General features: G+C 42.9%; 1 long non-coding RNA gene across 1 annotated transcript; it reads right to left on the bottom strand.

Annotated features, from left to right (window-relative positions):
* Positions 1-15,130: 15,130 nt before the first annotated feature.
* LOC145420519 (uncharacterized) lies at positions 15,131-15,710 on the bottom strand. Its single transcript, XR_013901842.1, has 2 exons — positions 15,329-15,710; positions 15,131-15,237 (listed from the first exon to the last, which is right to left on the bottom strand). It is a non-coding gene; the product is annotated as an uncharacterized LOC145420519 (long non-coding RNA).
* Positions 15,711-21,875: the final 6,165 nt, after the last annotated feature.

Below are 21,875 nucleotides of genomic sequence, written 5' to 3'. Positions count from 1 at the left end.
TTTTGGGTGAAATCACAGACACAATCTGGCTACAGCCAGTAAGAACTCAGGTTAACTGTGTGATGCTGCCATCAACATCAATATAACTTATTAAGTTTGTTTGAAAGAAGGGTGGAGGCTGTGGCGTCTTTGAAGGTTGTATAGCGTTCTGTTTTTTTCTGGTAGTTTGATGCATGTATCATGCATGGATGTATACATGCATGTTTAATTAAATTAGGCAAATGAAAAAAACAAATGGAAAAACAAACAAACAAAAAAAAAAGAACGCAAAAGTTACATTCATTATTTAGATATGGCTGATAAAACATTAATGTGGCTCTTGTGAGAAGAGGAATTGAAACTAATCTGTTGAAAAATCTCCTGAAAGCAGCCATAACCCTGGCTAAACATTTCCTCCCTCGACACGCAGGAGGAATTTTGGCCCATTTTGCCATTTCCTCTGGACTGAGACAAGCAACAGAAAAGAAGAAAAAGAAGGGTTGTTTTTTTCCCAGCACCACTGTTGCTGCCAAACTAACCAGCCCTTCAGTCAGTCTTGTTTCTTTGTGATTGTCTCTTATTTTCTCGTGTGCTGCTGCTGACAAAGTGAGCGTAGATAAAATTCTGAAATGAAAGAAAATGCGCACAAGCAACAAACAAGACCAAACTCGATTAACAAAATGTAATCAGCAGAAACTGGCTGGGAGCTGCCAGAAATGTGGCTTCTGCAATGGGTCGGGATTTTGGGACAGCAGTGATCCTGAGGCTGTCTCAGGAACACATTATCAACACTCTGGGTGTTTCTCCACTGTTACAGCCCTAGCTGGGCCTCCTGATACTGCCCTTGTGTGGGCTTGGTGTTTTTCTCTGCCTCCTCCTCTCTTGCTCCACCCCTCTGTCTCTCTCTTGCTCTTCTCTCTCCCCAGGACACAGCTGCTGCTCATTGGACTCATTTACCACCTGAGCCCAGTCGGCAATCATCCTCTCTGAGGTCATATAAGCTGGGGATGAGCTGTGAGCAGTGTGGGGTGTTCTTGGTGTGTAGTTATCCTGCCTGAAGTGTGGAGTTGTGGAAATAGTATAGCTGCTTTACGTGAGTAGTGTGGGCTTGTGGGCCTCGGCAGCAGTAAAGCTAGCTGCTAGTGATGGGCAGATGAAGCTTCATGAAGCACTGAAGCTTTTCATCCAATTGGTTCACTCCAGCACAAAGCTTCTTGAAGCTTCATTTGCTCTAGTAGGACACCTACTGGACATAAAAATATTAGTTGGCATGAATTTGAAGAGTGTGGCCTTTTGCACACAGCTTGTAAATGTCAACAACAAAAGGAGTGTGTAAAACATGTATATTGTAGTGATGGCAGTATACTGTGTATATTTATACTGGCAGTATGGAAAATGATTATTTGGAAATGCTTAAAATGGAAATGATCATTTACTGTGAGGTGAGGTGTAGTTGGGGTGTGGACAGTAGTTGTGCTTTTGTAACACTGAGGTATGGACAGCTACACACTGAGCCTCAGTCCTGCCTGTTCACATTTTATTCTGTAATAACTAAATTTTCACTGCTTTTACGTCCTTTTTAGTGGGGAGAACATAGCTAGGATTAATGATTTAACAAATCTTTTAAATCCTTTGTCCTCCACAATGCTAAATGGCTCAATCACCATGCTAACCAGGTCTTCATCTATTTGAGATTGTTCTCCTGAGGAAAGACAATAAAGACAAAGCACAAATATAAATATCACACACGTAACTTATAACAGCTGTATAATATTGTTATATCATTTAGTAACATTACTGCATGCTATATTATCATGGCATTTGATGGCTCACCTGGTCCTGCTCCATAATCGGTGTTCCCCTTATTCTCATGCGAAGCTCTGTAGTGCCTAAGCATGGATGAGGTGTTGTTGTTATATCCCAGCTCCCTGGCACATAGCAAACACTTCACCTTGTACAAAAGTAAAGCCGCTTAACATAAATTGTATTGCACCATCAGTATTATGAAAATACATCTTCTGTAGAAATTTACATACCTTGTTGGGAGGAATAAAATCAAAATGTTCCCACACAGGGGAGGACATCCTCCTCTTCTTAGCTGGCTCCATTCTCTCCTGACTTTCTCTCCTCACTCTCATAAACCTCCAAACTGTCTCCAAACTCTCACTAACCGCAACTCTCCATCAAACACCTACATTTTGAATGAAGTCTGAGGGGTTTATATCGCTGTCATATCTCGCGGCAAAGTTCGAACCACTTCATGAACCAGTCACGTGGTACAGCCGGGCGGCGAGGCTTCGGACGTCATCATTTTCAGCTCCTCCCATAAATGAAGCAAGCCTCGATACGCGCATCGCAGAAACGCCCCCTCCATTACTCGACACAAGCTTCGAAGCCTCGATACAGAACGTCACATCACTACTAGCTGCTGCTAGTGATAGGGTGAGCTTGTGGGCCCCTGGAAGTGCCTCCTTGTGGTGTGGAGTTTGTTTGGTTGTTGTGTTCTTTGTTGTTGCAACCTTTTTTCCCATTTTCCAAGTGTTATTGGTAAAACGGCGTTGCCGGCTCTTTATGTTATGATTATCTATAATAAAGACTATTTTATTTACTAAAAACACCTGTCTGTTTTCCTTTCATTCTGTTCTGGACTCATTTGTTACTGGTCCCCTCACTCGCATGCCCAGACCCCTTCGGGGGGACGTAACATTCACATTTTTATTTCTGCCTACTTTGAAGTCAACCTTCAGCAAAGTGTGTTTTTGTTACCAACATTCACAGAAAAAAGAGGAATCCTGCCTCACCTCTTTGTCTGATTGCTGCTGTAGGTATGAGGCAGCATCCACTTTGATGAGTGGAGTTGGATGTGTGCATCTGTTTGTGTGGGCGGAAGATCATGTTTGTGTCGTCAGCACTGTGGGAACGGATCCTGTGTTTCATTGATTGTACAGTGAGATGAATCCAAGTCATCTCTCCCCGTCTGCCACATTGTGCTAAGGCCAAGTGGAGGGAAACAGCAAAAAGAACAACACACATAAACATCATTTGAGTTCACCATGATGTGTAAAACATTACAATTTGAAATCTGCAATATCTTTTCCTAAGTTTTTCTGAGTGTTATGTAACATGCTTGCTTGTGTGGAAAGATCTTTTAGTGGACGCGCAGCTTACTACATGGCCAGTGTTTATTGGTTTACCTTGATTTAGGTCCCACAGAGGTCACCTTCTCAAGGGAGACCTAGCCAAGGCAGCAGAAACACAAACTCCAAACATAATAAAAATACAAACAACTTAAAATGCAGAGCATACAACATGACATGCAATATGCATATATCCAAAACAAAAAACCTCTGATCTTTTTGCAGTGTTTTATGTCCAAGGTGCTTAATAAGAAAATCTGTCAACACCCTGGGCACATTAAAAGCAACCATTTGGAGGAGCGTTGCTGGTAACTGTTCAAGCTGATACAGAGAAAGTTACTGAGAAAAACTGTAAGTTAATCCAGTATTGTTTTATAGATTAAAAAATCCAAAACAAAACAAACGCCCATCAGGAGGTAAAGAGAGGAGTCATGAGTCAGAGATTTTGTTGCTGTAACAAAACATAGAGATGCATGACAAACTGAATAAAGATGTCAGGCATATACAGCATATTATCATAATCGATGCCAGGAGAACAATAACTCCCACAGTTTTTTTCCCCTTGGCATTAAAACGAAAGTAAGATTTAAACCTTGAGGCTGAATTGAGCACAAAAACAGATATTATTGCTGCTTTTGGCAATGATGTTTTGAAATTTGAAAAAAAAAAAAAGTACAATTAATCATTGTACCTTATCATCAGTGTCTCTTTTCTGTTGCAGTTCCAGGAGATCAGCCAAATGATCAATGTAGTTGCATTTAGTGTGGGAAAGCAAGGAAATCAGTGCTTGCCCTTTGAAATCTAAAAGCAGACATCAGTTAAACCCTTCAAAAGTGAACCGATCTTACAATATTGCACATCCCCCACTTGTTTACTTCCTTCCAGTGAATTACTGCCTTGCTGTGCCTGTTGTCTCTGGAAGCTAGTTTGACTCTGAGCCTTGGGATATATAGTTTCTCCTCCCTTGTCCATGACCAAGAATGGGTTAATACTGACTATAATAATCACTAATGGTAAGTTGCTGGTCATTATTCATCAATCTTCCGCTCAAGTATTCATTCAGTTAAATAAATGCATTAAAAAAAGAGAAAGGTGGTAAATATTTAATGTCCAACATTGTAATGATATTTTACTTTAAATGACCTCTACTGTCTATGAATCCATTACAGTAATTTAATGCCATCGATTTTCTACATTCATTTTCCCCACCAATTAGTTTACATCACTAAATATAATGTATTTTCATAAGAGCAAAGTTCAACTCTGTCTGGAGTATTCAAAATTCAAAACACTTTAAACATATCATATTTGAACCGAGCTGCTAAGGTTCAGCTCAACTATGGAGTGGAGTTGGTTTTATTTAGGTGTAACACACAACAATCTGTTTCTAGCAGATAATGGCTTGCCTGATTACATTCCATTATTAAAATCAAAGTAAACTTTATTGTCATCTCTGCTACATAAAGTAGAGTATATAGAGAGATGAGACGAGGAGGCTCCAGTTCCATTCAGTGCAAAAGACAACAATAAATATAAGAAGAGTAAGAAATAAATATACATTTTAAGACTAAGGGAAAAGTAAAAGGTATAAATATATACTTTAAATTAAAGGTAAAAGGATCAATAACAATCTAAATTTACAATTTACAGTTGAATGATTTAAAGTGACCTTGAAGTGGTTTAAAATGACCAGCGTAGCAGCGTCACAGTTTACTGTTTATTATGAAAGGACACAGTTCAGACCACTTAAAGTTACCGAGCGAGGTCTTAGACTGCATGAAAGTCATCAAGTCTCTGCAGAGTTGCAAACCTCCTCTGGCATTAACATCAGCACCAAAACTGTGAGCTGGGAGCTTCGTGGCGTGGGTTTACATGGCTGAGCAGCTTTTGTAGGTGGCCCACTAGATCTGCCCATATGGGGTAGTTTAGTATGCCATATCTGTTATAAAAGGATAGAAGGATGGACCCACATGCTGAGCACTGAAAAGTTTTTATGGGTTTATCTTCAGCTTAGGGAATGAGAAACAGGTTAGGACGGACGGACGGACGGACGGACGGACGGAAGGAACAGACTGCGGGCAAGCATGTTACCTGGCTGATGCAAGGATTTTTTGATAACTGAGTCTGTGCTTCACTCTTAAATACTCTGCTTCCAGAGCTACTGATGAGTTGCAGGTGAGTTGACGAGCTGAATGCCGACAGGTGAGTGACTGACTGAGTGGCAGGGAAACCACGAAGGAGCCACCTTGGAAAAAAAGTAAATGACAAAGCGGGAAAGAGAGCAAACTAATGATTGGCTTCACAGTGTTCATCTTTTATATACAGTCTAAAGTTGATCTGCATTTAAGTGTAGTGAAAACCTTCATGAGCCATAATGTTGTTGTTATAAATTGACTGAGATGACAGGACATAACATGTCATATTTAAATAATCCTGTATTTATATGATCTCACGTTGGTAGTGATATTCGTGCTGTTTAACATTCATGTGAATTTGTGCTAACAAGCTCCAGTCTGGCTGTCATTACAGACCTAGTGTGTGTGTGTGTGTGTGTGTGTGTGTGTGTGTGTGTGTGTGTGTGTGTGTGTGTGTGTGTGTGTGTGTGTGAGAGAGAGAGCGAGGGTGTTCACATGCTGAGGGATGAGCCTGGAGCACAGAGTGATGATGATGATAAAAAGGAACTGGAAGGAAAAGACTAACATCTTAACATGTTTTTTTCTGGACACTATTGACATATTAGTGCCCATTTGAGCATAAAGGCCTTTGAGTGTCCGTGTGTGTTTGTGTACATATCATGGCTTCAATAAACCAGCTCCAACTTTCTCACCCTTGTTTTTGTTCTAGTTGTCATGGCAACCTCTTGGCCTTTTTAGCATAAGTTACATCGGGGGTCTCCGATGATGCTCATCGCCATAGTTACTGGGGCTTTGTTAATGAGATTCAAAGCTTCGGGCATTATGTAAGATGTGTGACATTTACCTCTGATTACTCAGCTGCAGTGTGTATTCACTAATATATCGATGTGTATTGACGCACACAAAGAAGGGAGGAAATAACACCAACCTCACTGATTTCAAATATCAACAGTAGTGCGGCTGCCAGGAAAAGCCTCATGGGCTTGAGATGGATTTAGGCTTCTGCATCAAGGTGTTACGGCGCTCTCTTTATGTGAACCCCTCCGGCACAGGAATTGATTTGCAGCGTGGCACAGGATTTAACTTGGCGACTGTCATATTACCACAATATTTAAATTTCAAATCATACTACCAAGTAAGGAGTAAGGAACAGATTACTGAGCCTCTGACTTCTGAGTTCACGAATGACTTAACAGCACAAATGTGTCACTGAGAGATTTTTGCAGTGCTTTTTGTCTGATTGTGTCTTTGGGGGCACTGCTGATGAGCATTTTTTTTTTTTTTTTGCATCAACATGATGCAATGCCTTGGTTTGTCAGCTTTCTGACTAAGCTAAAAAAGACCTCCCTGACAGTTATTTTGACACATACTCGACATATTTTTCTGAGTCACACTGCATATTATTTTCAAAGATTAATTTAAGTATATCTTTATGGGATCTCCACTGGCATTATTCACATTTTTGAGAACACACAAGCCACCTCCACAGTCCAGTCTCAGTATTTGTGGCTTTTCGCTTGTTGCCTCAGTATCGCCGACAAACTGTGATTACAGTTTTGAGGCAGTGAACATCAGTTCCTGTGGAGCTGCAGAGGATTAAATTGCGTTGTGTATTAAAGACGCTGTTATGGAGGTGAAGCAAGGAAATGAACTGAGTGCAGTTTTCTTGTTGCCGACCATAAAACTGCACCGCGCTTTCACAAAGCGATATGTTTATGTAAAGACAAATTAAAAGTAAACTCTGAATACCTGACCCATTTAGTAAGGAGATCCAGTAACTCTGTCATGCAGTGGTTGGGATTTTAGAACACCTTATTAAACCCTGTCACCTGTACCCTGATTTTATTATTTTGCATCGTGTCCTTCTGGTTGCAGACACTGTTATAACTTCCTTCCTTCTTTGATAAGAAAAATCCCCCAAATTACATCACCAAGCACTGTGGAGACAGCCGTTCATCAAAGCCCTTCTTTGATCTGTTTCAATTTTGGTGTAGCTCCACTTTGTTATTTTCTTGCACTGATCAAACAGCTTTCCCATCCCGAACTTGATTATCCATGTTTTAGCGATGGAAACAGATGAAATCACATCGCTCAAATCATCCAGGCGTCGTACCTGCCAGAGTGGAACATACATAGTCGGAGACTGTTACAACTTTGAGTCATGCAAGCTGAGCAGTCACCACTTTAGAAATACAGTGTAACAAAATCCAAAATACAAGCTCAGCCATTAGTTCGATGTTTACAACAATAATATTTGCTTTTACTGAAATGTCCGAGGGGGAGATTAATTCATGTCCAGTACCACAACACCGCTCACTACGACCTTGGTAACACCTCATGCACTGTATGCATGTACCTAATGGAGTCACCAGGGAGTGTACATTTGTTGTTTTTATTTAAATCTCACACCGTACTGTACACAGTCTGCTTTGCCTCTGGTTATTGATGACTGTTTTTCAGCCGAGTGTGAAAGAAGAAAAGAGCAGAGGCGAGCGGAGCAGGGTTTCGGAATTGAAAAGAGTAAAAGAAAATTGAGGCGAGTCAGCAGCAGTCAGACAAATAAAAAATAGTAAGAGCAAAGTCATGCAGGGTGATGGTTTTTCCGACAAATAACAGATACTGCAGCTATTTCTGCCAACGTGCACACACACACACCTACAGTCCAGGTCATTTCATTACTGCTCGGTCGCTCTTTTTTTTTTTTGATGCTTCAATGTAATGGTGGCATGAAGGTATATTTCATAAGGTATATTTCTGGCATGAAGGTATATTTCATAAGAATTAGTCTGCAGTTGGACAGACAGGTCCAAGGGAAATGCAAAAAAGAAGAACACGCTGAAAATTATTTCTTTTTTTTTTAATATGGCAATGACCAGTAATGGGAAAGAGGATTGAGGAAGTGTGTCCAGAGAGATTAGATGTGCAGCACAGACTAATAGCAAGAAGAAAAAAACCAAGAGGCGATGGTGGGTGGAAGTGTGAGACAGAGTGAGAGGAAGAAGTGATGGAAGTGAAAGAAGATGAAATGAACGACATGGAGAGAATATTTGGCATTTTATCTTCTGCTAATTTAATTTATTGCTTTGTCAGGCAGAGACGCTGAGAGACAAACACACAGTCATGGGGTGGGGGAACGAGAGAGAGACAGAAAACTGATGGAGGTAATTAATGTATTTATTAGGCTGTTTTTTAAAAAGGGAAGTGATTGACAAGAGGAGAGACAGGAGGAGGAGTCAGAACAGGCTGGACCAGACAGCGAGGAAAGACTGGGAATGCGAGTGTTAGAGAGACTCGGTGGGTGGATGCAGGAGAGATGTGATGAAATAGACCCAAGGGAAAAAGAATTGGAGGAGGTAGGGGTGAGAGAAAACAATTGGAAGTGAGGAAAGTAGACTAGAGAGGAGGAGATGAGGCTGAGAGTGTACTTTCATACATCTTTTTAGTTTAGGGGAGCTCATTTAGATTGAATTAAAAGTGAGGAGAGAACAAAGGTGAGGACAGAGAGTAATAAAACAGAAGGAAAGCTCAAGAGAGGCTGACACCAACGACGGAAGCAGGAAGAGAAAACCATTGTATCAGCTAATCCTCACTACTGTTGATAATTTAGCATCAGGAGCAGCTTGAAAGTAACTAGTGTCCTTTATTATATTTACATGCACAAACATGGAGGCGGTGACGCTCCTTATCAGCTCATTACCATTGTATTTCAACACACAAACACAAAAACACCTCAGAGCTGAGATTAAGTTAGAACTTCATATTTCCGACTTAATCCTATAACCTTCACTTCGTAGACACAGAGCTGCAGCCTTCTAATCGCTGTGATTAATTACAGTTGTGGCGCAGATGTTACGGGAGGTCTGTTAAGAGAGCCTCCATGCAAAAAGAATAGGAATTCTAGTGAGGACCAGCAACAAACCACCACGCACACACTGCAATGGGTTACACAAAATTTATTCGTTCTTCCTCTAGGCAAACTACCGGCTGAAGACAACCCCGGCCAGGGATCCAAAGCCCAAAGACCACCGCGGTCCGAGTTCTTCGCCTAGTTACAAACAGGGGAGAGAGGGTCACTGCACGAACACGCAACCAACCGTATCAATCCTGCAGCTCCATAAAACAGGTTTGCCACCCACCTTTTCAGGCTTTAACTTTGTTCGAGGCTGGGTCTCCACATTACCTCCCGGCAGTTAAACTTCCCCGAGCTGGTCCAGTTCTTCTTATCGGGGCGCAGGAGGTCTCCAGTCTAGTGCTCGTTTTCCTCTTTTCCAATACGTCCTTTTTTCCCAGCACGTCCTCTCTTTTCCAACACGTCCTCTCTTTTCCAGCACGTCCTCTCTTTTCCAGCACGTCCTCTCACAGCTCCATAGGAATACGTCCTCCTTTCCACATCCTCCGTTTCGTTAAAAGCAAAAACCAGGCCAGGCTAAAAAAATCCTTTCTATTAAAAATGCGCACACTTTGTCCTGGATCTCCGGGGCTCTCCTGCTTCACCGAGGTCCTACTAAAAACAACAACAACACTTCCTGCTTCCTCTCCCCTTTATAAAGAGGAACTCCAATCAGCCGCTCCCTGTATTCAACTCCGCCTCACTGGCAGCTAGGCTAGAGTAAAATCTCCCCTCCCACACAGGTGCAACAACCGTAAATAAACACAAAAACATGCAATTAATCCAAAACAAACTCAAAAACAAAACCAACAAAACTTAAGGGGGGGGGGTTTTCTCTCCGTCCTTTCCCACCATGCTATACTCCGTAACACCCACCCCAACTTTTTCCTAGCCCGTCCTCGGGCACTCTACTAAGTATATCGAGGTGGGGGCTTCCCGAGATTTTCACGGGCCGATCTCCTTAAACCCTCCTGAGTTGCAGGGGCGGACTTGTTGGAGGACGGATAGTGACCTGGCCCTGGCATCTGCTGTGCCATACTCCATAGAAGTAACCACTGGTCTGAGGCTGTCGCTATATCATGCGCAGCTGCCGTTCCTGGTTCTAAGGCGCCACCTCCTGTTTTATCATTGACGGAAGGCAAGAAAGTACATATGCACAGGCGATTACGATGGACCACTCTAACAGGCCCATCTTTACCTTCTGGCCGAACTCTGTAGACTGGGTTCATAGGGTTTGGCTGGCCAACTACAATTTGGATCTCTTCCTCCCAGTGTGCTGCCAGTTTACCCTGTCCGTCCCTTCTTGTCGTATGGACTAAAACCCTTTCCCCCGGGAGCAATGGTGCTGCCCTAGCCCCAACATCATACCTGTCCTTCATCCGGCCTGCAGCCTTCTGGCTGCTCTTTTCCACCATCTGGTATGCCAGCCTCAAGCGCTCATGATGTCTCCTCACCCACTCCTGCGTCGTGGTTGACTCCATGGGTCTCTTCGTCCCCATAAACAGCTCGCCTGGCAGACGAGCATTCCATCCAAACATCAGGTAATGGGGGGTGTAACCTGTAGACGCATGGACAGAGTTATTATAAGCCTGGAGCAGTTCGGGCAAACATTGTACCCACCGAGTCCGCCTCTCTTCCTCTAGGGTGGACAGCATATTTATTAATGTCTGATTGAAACGCTCACAGGCCCCATTTCCCTGAGGATGATAGGCAGTAGTTCGACTTTTCTGACAATTATAATACTGACAGAGCTCCTTTATGAGGGCGGACTCGAAATTAGCCCCTTGATCCGAGTGCAGTTGTTCTGGGCATCCAATTGGCTGAATAATATGTCTCAACAACATCTTCGCTGTAGTTGCAGCGGTCTGGTCCCTGGTAGGTATTGCCCAAGCATACTTTGTAAACAAATCAGTGGCGACCAAAATGTACTGGTATGAGTCTGCCGGTCTACCTAATGTCAGGAAATCAACTGCCACGGTTTGGAGAGGTGCGTGTGTAAGAACAGGGCTAAGTGGGGCCCGACCGTCACCACGACCTTTATGACGTACACACCGTTCACAGGATGTTGTCCAGTCCCGCACTCTCTTCTCCATTTGAAGCCAATAAAAACTACGGCGCAGCATCGAAAGTGTCTTTGCCACCCCCAAATGACCATTCCTTTCATGGAAAGCCTTCCATGTTGGTTGCTGTTCCTCCAAAGGAACAAGGATTTGGTAGTACGCCTCACAGGTGTTGGAATCCACCCCCCTGCGGACCAGAACACCCTCCAACAACTCCAGCCGTGACCATTGTTTCATGTAGTTTAAGACTGCAGTAGGCTCCTGGCGTCTTTCCTCCCCAGATGGCATCTTTCCTCGGGCCATGTAGTATCTCACTCTATACAACGTGGGGTCCTGCTCTTGTAAGCCTTGCCAGCATCCTGGATCCCAATCGATGTTCACAGCCTGAACCCATGCTTTTTCGTCCACACTCTGTGGAGGCACCAAATCCTGGGGTTGCACCTGCAATGGCATTCTAGACAGAACATCAGCATTCACATTTTCCTGGCCAGGCCGATACTTAATATCAAATTGATAATTTGCGAGCTGGGCTACCCACCGTTGTTCCACTGCGCCCACTTTTGCAGTCGATAAATGGACCAATGGATTATTATCAGTATAAACTGTGAACAGAGACCCCCATAGATAATCTTTAAATTTCTCAGTCACCGCCCACTTCAAAGCGAGCAGCTCCAGTTTAAAGGAGCTATAGTTTGCATCATCCCTTTCGGCGGGTGCTAAGCTTCTGCTAGCATAGGCTATCACACATTCCTTCCCATCTTGTACTTGAGACAGTACTGCACCAAGGCCCACTTTACTGGCATCCGTATAAAGCCGGAAGGGTAATCTGAAATCAGCAAAAGCTAAAATAGGAGCCTCGAGCAATTTCTGCTTCAGAAGATCAAAGGACTGCTGACAATCCTCATCCCAATTTATGGGGATATTCTGTTTTTTATTCTTCGGTACTCCCACTAGCAGCGAGTTAAGAGGCCTAGCAACACCCGCAAACCCTGCAATGAACCGCCGATAATAACCGGCAAAGCCCAAGAAGGAACGCACCTGATGAATAGTCTGCGGGGCCGGCCACTTCTGTACAGCGGCAATCTTATCAGGGTCCGGAGCCACACCCTCACTGTTCACCAGGTGACCCAGGAACTTCACCTGTTGCTGGAAAAGAACACATTTATCAGGTCGCAACTTCAGCCCATAGCTCTTCAATCTTGCAAACACTGCCTGCAGATGTTCTAGGTGGCTGTCGAAATCCGGTGAATATACTATCACATCATCCAGATAGACAAAAGCGGACTCTGTGATTTGACTTCCCAAACAACTCTGCATCAACCTTTGAAATGTTGCTGGAGCATTACACAATCCAAAAGGCATTCTTTCAAACTCATACAAGCCAAAAGGAGTACAAAATGCAGTTTTTTCCCTGTCAGCTTCAGAAACTTTCACTTGCCAATACCCACTTGCTAGATCAAGGGTGGAGTAGTATTTTGATTTAGTCAGCATCGTCAAGGTCTCTTCAATTCTAGGTAATGGATGGGCGTCTTTATGTGTCACTGCATTCAACTTGCGGTAATCCACACAAAATCTCAATTCCCCATTCTTTTTCCTTACCAGGACAATGGGTGCTGCCCAGGGACTTGTACTCTCTCGCACCACCCCTGATCGAATCATATTATTCAGCAATTCTCGCACTTCCTGATACATTTTAGGGGGGATTGGCCTATACCGCTCTCTAATAGGAGGTGCCATACCTGTCAGAATAGAGTGCGTAATTACATCTGTGTGGCCATAATCCTCTTCGTCGGCAGCAAACACATCGCCCCACTTCCTCAAGAGACCATTTAACTTTTCCTGCTCCTCCATAGATAGATTCGACCGCCCTTGTGTCATAACTTCAATGTGAGGAGCTTTACCAGATGGTTCCGAGCTCACCTGGGATACGCCCACTTCAACGATGCCTGGCCTGGTTTGCTCAAACGTGACTTCAAAAGGTTCCTGAATGTCGACATTTTCCGTGGAGAATGTAGCCAGGGCCTCATAACGTCGTAACGTAATAGGAAAAGGATTGAGATTCCTTACTTTGATAGGGACCCGGCCTCTATAGACAGTTCCTAGCGATCGAGCAACGGCAACTGTACTAGGCCCTTCCAATGGCTCCACCAAGATACATTGTCCTTTCCTCAGTGTCTGTGGGGCCCTAGCCCAAATCACCTGCTCACTGTGTTCAGGGATCTTCACCGGGTGGCGGTAAGCGGGTCGCAGGGTCCCTACTTGTGGTACGGGGACAGCTGCCTGAATTCTTTGACAGTCCTGAAAAGCAGATGCCCACGCTTGTTGAGCGTCTACAGTCGAGCCAACAGGCCAGGTCTGGGTCTGCGCCTGAGGTTTCAAAAAAAACACATCCCAACATGGAACGATGATGTTCATACCTAATATAGGTAATGCATTAGAATTATTGGGGTCGTCCTTTGAAATCACAATTCCCATATCTTTTAGGGTAATGTCTCCCACCTGTACTTCAGCTAACACATAGCCCACGTAAGGAATAGCCAATCCATTCGCGGCCTTCAGCTTTAGCCAATTAAGATCACTCTCTTTCCCCGGCTCCTGTTCACCAAACAATCTCCTAAAACAGGCTTGTGGCATTAATGTTACATTAGACCCAGTATCCAGCAAAAATGTCACTTCTTTACCATCAATGAATACTTCTACTTGACGGCATGCCCCTAAAAATTGAGGGTGGTTTAACTGAATTGGACCACTATCATCCTTTCCAATCACCTGGCCCATAGCGACTGGATTTACTCGTTTAAAGCCATCTGAGATGAAGTGCCCCGACACTCTCTTGCCATGTGTCCACTAACTCCACACCTACTACAAATAGGCTGCCCATGCTCATCCCACTTGTGCCGTGGTCGCTCCACTAACCGTGGGGTTTGCCTTGTCACCGGGGGTGGCTCGGACACTTCAACACCTCCCCTATATTGAGGGGAACTAAGGTTCCACCTTTCTCGCTCACCTCTAGGAGCTGAAAACGTCCGTGGCATTGGTGCTGGTCGGACAAATTCCCTCAGCTCCTCCTGAAGAGTATTTTTGAGATCCATAATTTGCTCCTTCATTTCTGCAAGGATCTCCACTTTAAACTTATCTCTCCAATTCAGAGTATCCTGCCACTTTAAATCCCCTCTTACTACAGCACAAGCGGAGTCCTCATGTACGCCATACAGCGCATCCGCTTCCAATTGCAGAGCCTCTTTACGCACCTGTTCAAATGAGAGGTCAGGATCGTGCCTTAATAAACGCCGCAGATCACGCTGTATCTCACCCTCCCTAAGACCCAAGACAAACTGATCACGCAGGTGCAGGTCAGCCCGCCGAAACCCTTGTGGCTCTTTTGTCTGCAGGCGATGGCCCAACTCCCTTAAGCGTAACGTGAACTTTCTAATAGGCTCTTCTGTCCTTTGTCTACATTCATAAAACATGGCACGCAGGGTACCCACGGCTGTTTTGTCCCCATACAGTTCTTTAAGCTGAAGAAAGATTTTATCTGGCGTATCCCGCTCCGCTTGTTCCAGAATAAGAATTTCACGTCGTGATTCTCCTCCTAATGCACTCAATACAAAATCACATTGCTGTTCTATCGACCACTTTTGAGCACGGAGCATTGCGCTAATTTGACTCTCCCAATCTTCATAATTCGTATTAAGCCCACAAAATTTTGGTACCCAGGGCGCACCGATAAAAAATGGTGACGCCATATTCCTGGTTTCAGATAACTCATCCGCCATATTAATCAGTCTAAGGCAGGTAGGTTTGTATACTGGTCACAAATCCTGTCGACAAACGCCAAATGTTACGGGAGGTCTGTTAAGAGAGCCTCCATGCAAAAAGAATAGGAATTCTAGTGAGGACCAGCAACAAACCACCACGCACACACTGCAATGGGTTACACAAAATTTATTCGTTCTTCCTCTAGGCAAACTACCGGCTGAAGACAACCCCGGCCAGGGATCCAAAGCCCAAAGACCACCGCGGTCCGAGTTCTTCGCCTAGTTACAAACAGGGGAGAGAGGGTCACTGCACGAACACGCAACCAACCGTATCAATCCTGCAGCTCCATAAAACAGGTTTGCCACCCACCTTTTCAGGCTTTAACTTTGTTCGAGGCTGGGTCTCCACATTACCTCCCGGCAGTTAAACTTCCCCGAGCTGGTCCAGTTCTTCTTATCGGGGCGCAGGAGGTCTCCAGTCTAGTGCTCGTTTTCCTCTTTTCCAATACGTCCTTTTTTCCCAGCACGTCCTCTCTTTTCCAACACGTCCTCTCTTTTCCAGCACGTCCTCTCTTTTCCAGCACGTCCTCTCACAGCTCCATAGGAATACGTCCTCCTTTCCACATCCTCCGTTTCGTTAAAAGCAAAAACCAGGCCAGGCTAAAAAAATCCTTTCTATTAAAAATGCGCACACTTTGTCCTGGATCTCCGGGGCTCTCCTGCTTCACCGAGGTCCTACTAAAAACAACAACAACACTTCCTGCTTCCTCTCCCCTTTATAAAGAGGAACTCCAATCAGCCGCTCCCTGTATTCAACTCCGCCTCACTGGCAGCTAGGCTAGAGTAAAATCTCCCCTCCCACACAGGTGCAACAACCGTAAATAAACACAAAAACATGCAATTAATCCAAAACAAACTCAAAAACAAAACCAACAAAACTTAAGGGGGGGGGGGGGGGGGGGGGTTTCTCTCCGTCCTTTCCCACCATGCTATACTCCGTAACACCGATAAACGGATATAATATACCAGCTGGAAATGTGAAACAAAGGAAATATTGCCTCCGGGAGAGATGTGGAGGAGATATGTGTGTGTCTTAAATGGATCAACATGAGCTGATATGAGAAACTTCCCAATTGTGCTGCTGATCCATTGTTCCGTGTCCCTTCGATTGCTGAATTTATAAAAGTATTTTTACTGTATGAATAAGTATTAATGGCTCCTTTGTCACGTAAAGGTAACATGTATTACTCATTACTCGTTACCTTTTTTAATAGTAATACAGGACGTTCTGTTGAATGACCGGGATGTAACGTAATTATTAGTTAAGAATATAAACTTACAAGCTGCAGTTCCAAACACCAACACAAATCTCTATCCTAATAAGGACACAAATAGATATTTATTTTAGTACTTACTTATGAATACAACGTGAACGTGAAATGAGACTTTAAAACTATCTCCATGGTGATGCTACTTAAAATCATGAACAGATAGAAACAGGCTGGAACCTGACCACCCAACACTGCCTTTGTTATCTGATGAAGTTCAGGCTCTGGCTGCTGGGCTGGGGTCTGCATACACTCAGCTTTAACATCACTCTGGGTTCTTTGCTTACTTTGTGTTAGCATGCTGTCTCTGCAGGTGCTTGCAATAAAGTTGTGTCATTAGTATAATGCAGCTGCTTTCATCCTGAATGGAGTTTGCACTTTAACCATTCCTCTCTTGTCTTTTTCTGTATGAAAAATAAAAGTCATGGTCATGCTTTAGACAGCTTCACCATTTTCCTCCTTCCGCGCACAAACCAAAATCAGCTGACTGTAGCACAACCTTTGTAACGTGAGCAACACATTATTGTAACTGTACAGGGATTAGTTGTGTTACAGTTACAGTTACTGCAACTGTAAGTCTGCTAACGTCTGCTTGAGTCAAACTATGTGGTCAGTATTTTAATGGTGAGTTGCTGAGAAAGCTGAAGTACAGATTAGTTTTAATAAACGTTTTAGCTGATGAAAGGTGAACCTAATCTGATGGGCTGGGTTTAAGAATCTGATCAGGTGTCCTTAGTTAGCCACTGGGCAATCATGTACCTCCGTGTAATCCGAACATCCGCCGATACATTGTTGCACCACTACAGAGGCCTGTAATATGAAGGAGGTAACTTCAGGATAAACCCTTGGTTTTCAGTATCACAGTGGCGTTTCATTCTTACTGGGGTACATTGCCATGGTAACTCATGCTGCAGACCTATCCTGCTCCAGAGAAGGGTATGTTTGAGATTTTCATTAAAAGATATGAAAACACTGCCTTCTGACCAATCAGTTCTCTGGAAAATGGCATCACCATCCTTAGAAAATCCCCTGACCTCAGTGCTGAGAAAGTACCGTAATAAGGTTTTAAGTGCATCTAAAATGTTTTTTCTTTCCTGAAATAGCAATGAACATAGATTCTTAAACACAACTTTATTCCTTGATCTTGGTCCGCGGCCACAAATAACTGCAACGTGTTTATTGTTACATAAGGATTAAAAAATTATTTCAAAACAGGAAATATATCTGTGCTTGTGAACCTTATGTTAAATTTGCATGTAGACTAAGCCTGGTGTTGAATTTTGTTTTTATATTGATTTTTTCACTTGCTTTCAGACTGTGAAACACCGGCATGGCTGCTGCTGAAAGAAGGCGTTGTGAGCTAAACATTAATTTAATGAAATAAGGATTGCAATCTATGAGATTGCCTTGTTTGTAAATCATAGTGCTGTTATAGATAAGTGTCACAGTTGACACCCCTTTCATAAACTGTACGCATGAAGCTAGATTTAGGGAAACCCTGGCCTGACTTCTCATGGTTTCCTAAATTTATAAAGTTATTCTTTTCATATATTAAGTGGCAGCATGTGGAGAGTAATTGCAGGAGAACAAAGTTGTGCATAAATGGGTGTGTGTGCCCCTGTGAGACTTGAAGGTTAACAAGGCATTTAGGTGTAAAGCAAAACGACTCGTGCTGCTTGCCAGAAACAAAGAAACAATAAGCTGCATTAAGGATTGCAGTAACTTTGATATTTTTTTCTGACACAGCCACATTGACTGCCAAGAAGCCAAGAAGGCTCTTTATGGAGGAGAGGGAGGACACGGGTGAGACAGTGAGAGAAAAAACTTTTACTTACAAATTTTATGTAATATGCACGAACATTAATTCACCTCAGACAGCGAGAGAGCAGAGGTGCGTTGTAATTGAATTCTGTTGTATTAGTTACTCTGACATTTGAGTCTGCTGTACATTTATGCACACGCAGTGGGGCAGGAAGTGGATATACTGACTGAGAAGCGTGAGGGGGGTGGATGGAAACAGAAATACATAGACAAAGAGAGGATATGTGTGAGAGAGATTAAAAGGATGGACTAAAAGGTTATCTCATCCCCCTGATGATGCTCTTGTACTGAGTGGGGTCATTGAACCTCAGACAAAAGGGGCGAGGGGTATTATGGGAGAGGAGGGAAGAGTTTCCCAGCTGAAGTGAGGAAGTTACAATGGTAGCAAGGAGAGATAAAGAGGGTGAGGAAAATGGAAATGGGTTTAGCGCGCCACTGTTTCAGTTTCACTTTCATTTGTTTCCCTGTCTCTTCTTATCCACCATTTGAGTCCCTGTTGTCCTTTCACCCCCTGCCTGTTTTACACTATGTTCATATTTGAAATTCATTTTATGCAACAACCACTGCAGGCGAGAACAGCTAGGAGGGCTGTGGAGCAATGGTTAGCACTGACTCGCAGCTTGTGGTGGATTGGCAATTTGTCCAGCATGACTTTGTCTTTGACACCATGTAAGCTTTTCTACGTTGAAGACTCAGTAACAAGATGTTGGATAACGAGTTATGGATGATGTGGCAGCTATGCTTCCTTATTTTTTGTCATGCTATTAAACATGGTTAAAGTTTAAAACAAAAACTCTGGCTTCATACTGAATTACACACTTAGTTTCAGACAGTTTAATTATTCCTGGATCTGTATGATGTCAGTGAGAGTGGATATCTTTCATGTAGTCATCTCAGGGACACAGCTACGGGAAAGACCACAGAAGCCCGACCAGCCTATTGTTAAAAGCCTGCTTACAAGAGGCAGCCAATCAGAAGATTGTTGGCTTAAAGGGACGGGGGAGAGAGCTAAAATGTCTTGACAAAGAGACTGGATCAAGGCCCTGGAAAAGATAAATATGGATTATTCTGGACTATGAATTATGCAAAGCTAGTGTACGGGAGGAAGATGGGAAATGTGGAGTTAGACATTAACATAACAGGCCCACTCTAAGATCAGTATGCTTACATGATCACAGCGATGATCGTGCTTTAAAGAAGAGTTTATTGTTGTGTACAGCAAAATCAGGGTTCACAGACACCAGGAGAGAAGAAAAAGCTGGCATAAACAGGATGGAGCCATTTGAATCACTCCTGAACATATAACTTCCATCCATCCATCCATCCATTTTCTACTGTTTATCTGGGTTCGAGTTGTGGGATGTAGCAATCTGAGCAGAAGCTCAATAGTTGTCAGCACATTTAATTAAAAACCAAAAATGTTAGCAGCTGACAGAAAGAGGCAAAAAGAGAGATTACTAAAATCATCAGGATCCATCCTCACCTAAACTATTTCAGGGGCAGGTTTAGATAATAATAGACAAAAGGTCTGTCTGTAGTGTCATGCATGTTTTAGCTGCTAAAATATAACTTATATGCAGTGGAGATGGGTAGGTTGATAGATAACGTCAGGCAGGAATCTTCCATGCACTATGATGTTTGCAGATGACACTGTGGTGAGTTAGGGAGCAGGTGGAAGACAGCCTGGAGAGTTGGAGGTATGCACTGGAGAGAAAGTGAATGAAAGTCTGTTTAAGTAAGAGAGAAAAGATGTGTGTGAATGAGAGAGAGAGATAGGTGAAAAGTTGAAGTTGCAAGGAGAACATGTAATAATGGTTGATGAGTTTAAATATCCGGGATTATCCAGAGATCAAAGCAACAGAAAGTGCACAAGAGAGGTTAAGAAATGAGTGGAGGGAGGGTTGATAGGGTGGAGATGAGTACCTGGGGAGGTCTATGAATGAAAGAGAAAACAGCAAAAGTGAAAGGGAAGGTTTATAAGACAGTACAGAGACTTGCTATGATGTGAGATTTTTATTGGGAGTGACCAGAATGAACTGGATTGGAAATGAGGACATCAGAGAGACAGTCAGGTTCAGTGATTTGGAGACAAAGTGAGAGAGGCAAGGTAGAGATGGTTTGGATGTGTACAAGAAAGAGATGGTGGATAATTTGGGAAAATGATGTTGAAGATGGAGCTGCCGACAGAAGGAAAAAAGGAAGACTACAAAGGGGGTTTATAGATTTAATGAAGGAGGACATGAAGAGGATTGGTGTGACAGAAGAAGATAAGAAAAAGGTGAAATGAAAGCAGATGATCTGCTGTAATGATCTTATAAAGGAAGAAGATAAAAAACAAGAAGAAGTTTAAAGAAAAGTGCAAAAGACATGTGTGGACAAACATGAGTCTCTGTAGCTCATACATTCTGGAACTACCCAAACATTTCAAGCTTTTGGACTAATTCATACTAATTCAACATTTGAGACCTTTTCTGAGGTTCTTTAGAAGCAGATTATTTTGGACCTGGTCCTGGCCCTATTTGGGGTAAAAGCAGCCACACAAAAATTGTCAAACAATCAGTACATGTTGGTCTGATTTGTGTTAATGCTGGCGCGATGACTCATTTTGTTGAACTGGAAACAAAAGAAACCACCAGCTCATCGAGTGAATAAACCACTTACAGAAAAGATCAAATTCTCATCAAGAAGAAATAAAATTGATTCATTTTATGCAAGATGGGAACCCTTTATTGATTATTATAATAGATCCAAGTCAGGAAAGACTCCTATCTACAGTGGGACATCTTCGTTTCCTTTCTTCCTCCTTGTCATTTCATGTTTGAGTTGCTATATTTCACCAAAAATAAATGAATAAATACAAAACATTAAAACATTATGGGAGTCTACTATTGTACATTAAGTATCATGAAACTTTGCACATGTAAGGGCCATAAACAGATGTTAACAGATGTTCCTGTTTGAACTTATTTGGATGTTAAACAGATGAGTTATGTTGTTATTGTTTTAGTAATGATGTCTTTTAATCATAGGATGAAATCATGTTTGTTGATACTATGGTAAGACATATGTTTCTCTGCTGAGGTCCACGACGTGCTGAGACGATGAGGCCAACGAGTGAAATATCAACAACTTTCCACGCACGCATTATTTTAATGAATCGCGGCTTCTTTGAAAGCGTACAACCGCTCTTTTTGCGTGTACGCGTCATTACTCCTCTCATTGCTTACATCCCCTTGGTATCGTTAAGTCAGTATAAACCAGGTGGTTTTCCAAGTAGCTGTCTCTGATTTCTCTTTGGAAACGTGCGTGAAATGTGGCTTTGTGTAGCTGTAACTGCAAACACTTAAATGATGAAGCATCCGGTGAACCACTGTGGTTGAATTTAAACCATATTGTGCAAGTTCAAAAACACACACGCACCTCAGTTGTCCTTCATTTTTTCCCCTCTTTTTTTTTGAAAACGGATTTCTTACGTTTAACCTTTGAAATGGAAAGCTTTGGAAACATCCCCCTAATGAAGGTACCCCTTTAAGAATAAATTGAGGATTAAACAGAGGATCACAGTGTCTCTAATCCTCTGTTTCAGTTATTACTAATTTGGGAGAGGATTTACAGAGGGGTGCTAGAGGATTTTTAGGAATAAAGGAGATGAGAGAGAAGGAAGGACGCTTAAATGCAGAGACCAGAGAAGCAGACGGAGTGGGAAGATGAAGCGGGTGAAAAGGAGAGCAGCAAAAACAAGGAAGCTCTTCTTTGAACGTTGTGATC

Source organism: Astatotilapia calliptera, chromosome 15 (genome assembly GCF_964374335.1).
Source record: "Astatotilapia calliptera chromosome 15, fAstCal68.1, whole genome shotgun sequence".
Taxonomy (NCBI): domain Eukaryota; kingdom Metazoa; phylum Chordata; class Actinopteri; order Cichliformes; family Cichlidae; genus Astatotilapia; species Astatotilapia calliptera.
This window is presented reverse-complemented; position numbering and strand designations above follow the sequence as displayed.